Here is a 3,512-nt window from a genome sequence, read left to right on the forward strand (position 1 = left end):
TTTTTTAAATAACATAAAATTTAACTGTATTTATGACTTAATAAAAAAATGTGTGATTGTAAAAAATAGTTTATTTTCAATTTATGATTTTATTAAATTAAAAAGTTTCGGCGGGCCGCATGCGGGTCGTGAGCCGCGGGTTACTCATCGCTAATTTAAAACGTTTGTCTGCTTAATCAATTGTTCTTGCGAGACGTATGATCTATTCTATAAAAAGCTCATTTAAACGTGATACTTCGATAAGTAAATATTTGCTTATTCAAATAAATATAACACAATATATAACAATAAGCAGAACTTTTTTTAAGCAAAAAATGTGTCGGAATTCACTTCTTATCAAGCTTTTTAATAAAAAAAAATGTATTCAAATATCAGCAGCTTTTCCTACACTACGAAGCGCATAAAAAGTACAGCATAATTAATCAATGTAATGAATTGAAGCTGGAAAAAGTACAGCGTAAATTCGTTCGATATTTATACTTGAAGGAATACGGGTATTATCCGTTCTTGTTTCCAAGTGCTTAAATTTTGGGAGCGCTAGGATACGTTTCTTTGTCAACGCGCAGAAGTGTTAATATAATTAAACACTACAGGAAATTGCTCAAAGGCATCGTAGACAATCCTTCAGTGCTCGAGCAGCAAATGTGGGCTCTGGAAGGTGGTTATAGTTCTCGGTCGCGTCCATTGTTCTTGCCTATAAAGTCTAGAACTGGAGCACTTGCCAACTCTTCTATGGCAAAGGCCGTTCGTCTGCTCAAAACTGTGCATAAAGATGTTGACATATTCTCGTGGTTTTGATTCAATTCGTGTGGGACAATACACACCTGTTGAGATGATTTGTGTCTGTTCTTTTATTTGTTTTCGTGTTTTTGTGCTTTATAGACATATTTAGAGCAGCATATTAGCGCCTATCAATTAAATTATATTTTCGCTGGTAGAAATATATTGCTACTGGTAAAAATGTATTTGGAATTTAAAAGTGAAAATATAGCTCTACCAAAAATAAGCATTCACTATAATGTTTGCACTACACTCTCTGGAAGTTGTCCGAACCAAAGTTACAACTGAAGTCGACCAAGATCTACGACTTCAAGTAAGCGCCCACACTGTCGCAGATTTCATATGCCCGCGAACGGCGTGCATGATATTCGGACGGCGGCTGCTGTCACGTACAGCCGGCATATTTGCGCGATCGAAAAAAGTGCCAAATAAGCGCAATTTTTAAATTGTCATATTATTAAAATTACGCTACTGATAACTATAAAAGTTTGTGTGGGCACCCACCAATACAATATCAGTGAAAACTTTTCGGTCGTAAATATTCAATTTACGTAAAATCTTTGTCGGCTTTTGCAAAATGACATAAGGCATAAAAATGATACTTCAGAATACGAACACCACATCTGTGACTATCCTAGAACTTGTTGCCATCGATTCTAAATAAGAATTCGTTATGGTGTGACATTTATATAAACCGATCTAGGAAAATACATAAGGATATTCGAAACGATTTTTTTTAACAAAATCAAGTACCACTAATTATTTTTTAATTATTTAATTTTATATGAAAAAAAATAATAACGATATATGCTAGAAGAATATAGTATCAAAAATATAATTAATCCCTTTTGGTACCCTAAAATATTTAAAGATGTCAGTAAGAGTCTGTTGAAGTCCCCGATAAGCATGTGGTATTATAGCTTGACCACGCGACCACGATGCAGCGCTCGACGTGCGTGTTAACCATAGGACGCCTACGCGCACACTGAAATTGAACCGAGCTACTCGTTCTATCTCAGTTTGCGAAAAACCATATCATTATCTCTTTCACTCTCGTCACTTAACACGCGAGAGAGCGAAAGGGGAAGTATCTCATCACTCGCGCTCGAAAGAGCAGCTCTGACTTCAATATCTTTTACTTCAGTCCGTTTGCCGACAATTTTCGGAAGCGCTCAGAGCTGGCCAAGTCGACTTAAATTACCCCTACTTTACCTCGGATAACTTTCTAGAGATTTTAGAGGGGGAAGAACCGAACTCGACCGAAGTAACCCCGAATTAAATCACTATATTCTCCGTCCTTGGCCAACCACGGCCTACTTCCAGAGAGTGTAGTGCAGGCATAATATGTAAATGAATAATGATAAGTATGTAAATATATATTTATATATATATATATATATATATATATATATATATATATATATATATATATATATATATATATATATATATATATATATATAAATATATATTACTGCTTATAATTTTACTAGCACCTGCTAGATAATTTATATATCTACTGGTGAAAATATATTCTGATATGATTTTACTGAAATAACATATTTTTTTAAATATTTTCGTTATAGATTCGAGCTATTTTTTCTAGGTTTTCTTTTATGAATAATCACATGAAACTAAATTTATTATTTATTTATTTTGCTGCATTAAATAAAGTTGTCAATTTATCGTTAATATAATTTATATAAAAATTAAATTTATTTAATTCAGCTGGTGCTGTTGTTGATTTTTCGTTATTTCTTTGCTTCTTCCTGAAGTATTCGATCTGAATTTTTAGATCGAATACTTAAATTTACTGCTCCTAATTTACGTTCGTTGAATATTTTCTCTCGTGTCTAATATTTGTACACGTTCAAAAAGCAATAAAGTCAACAACAATTTGTAAAGAAATTTTAACATAAACGGATCCGTTTAAAAAAACTACACTCTGTCCCTTTAAATAATAATGTTTATTGTAAAAGTACTACCTAGAAGGTGGGTGCTTTTGAAGGCAATTTCCGCTCCTTTTGTTTCTTGTATAATATGTATAAAAAATTCTTACTTTTTTATAAATATATTCTTGCTATTATTTTATCCAGAGAAGGGCCCCGGGAATTTGCCCCTCTTATGCTCGGTTTTTGACATCAGATTTCTGCTGTATTTCTGTCAGAAATGTCTGGATAATGGTCAATATGTAAGTAATAGCATGTTTTACATTTGAAATATTTTTTTTGCTCTAAACATATTTAAAATCTACAGCGTAGGGCACATACTTATGTAAAAAATATTCGGCTTTTAAAAGAAACATCTGATCAACTGTATACTTACCCTCTTCTATAATTTTCGCCAATTTTATCGGAAATATTTTTGAAATGAAAAAATATTTTTAAGGCTTTTTGTTTTATGAGTTGATACTCTTACAGTTTCAATCTTCAATCCATTTAAATAATCTATTATCTATGCTAGCTACTCTTTTACTAGTTTACGCGTGCAACTCATCTCATTGATTCAGAGGATTCGATGTAAGCTCTTTCTCTGATGTTTTTTTATGTTTCGTTGAATTGTACAAATCCTCGCCTTGTGTAGATTAAATTCTTTTAAAATTACAACACAATAATATCTCCATGTTTTAGTTGATGTAAAATATTTTTTTTTCTTCTAAGGAAATTACTTGCTGTCGGGTGTGAATCGCAGATTTTTTCGGCGGATAGTGCTCGCAGGGAGCGTGTTCTCCG

This window comes from Plectrocnemia conspersa, unplaced genomic scaffold (genome assembly GCF_051122295.1).
Source record: "Plectrocnemia conspersa isolate PC_06_02 unplaced genomic scaffold, ASM5112229v1 ptg000009l, whole genome shotgun sequence".
Classification (NCBI taxonomy): domain Eukaryota; kingdom Metazoa; phylum Arthropoda; class Insecta; order Trichoptera; family Polycentropodidae; genus Plectrocnemia; species Plectrocnemia conspersa.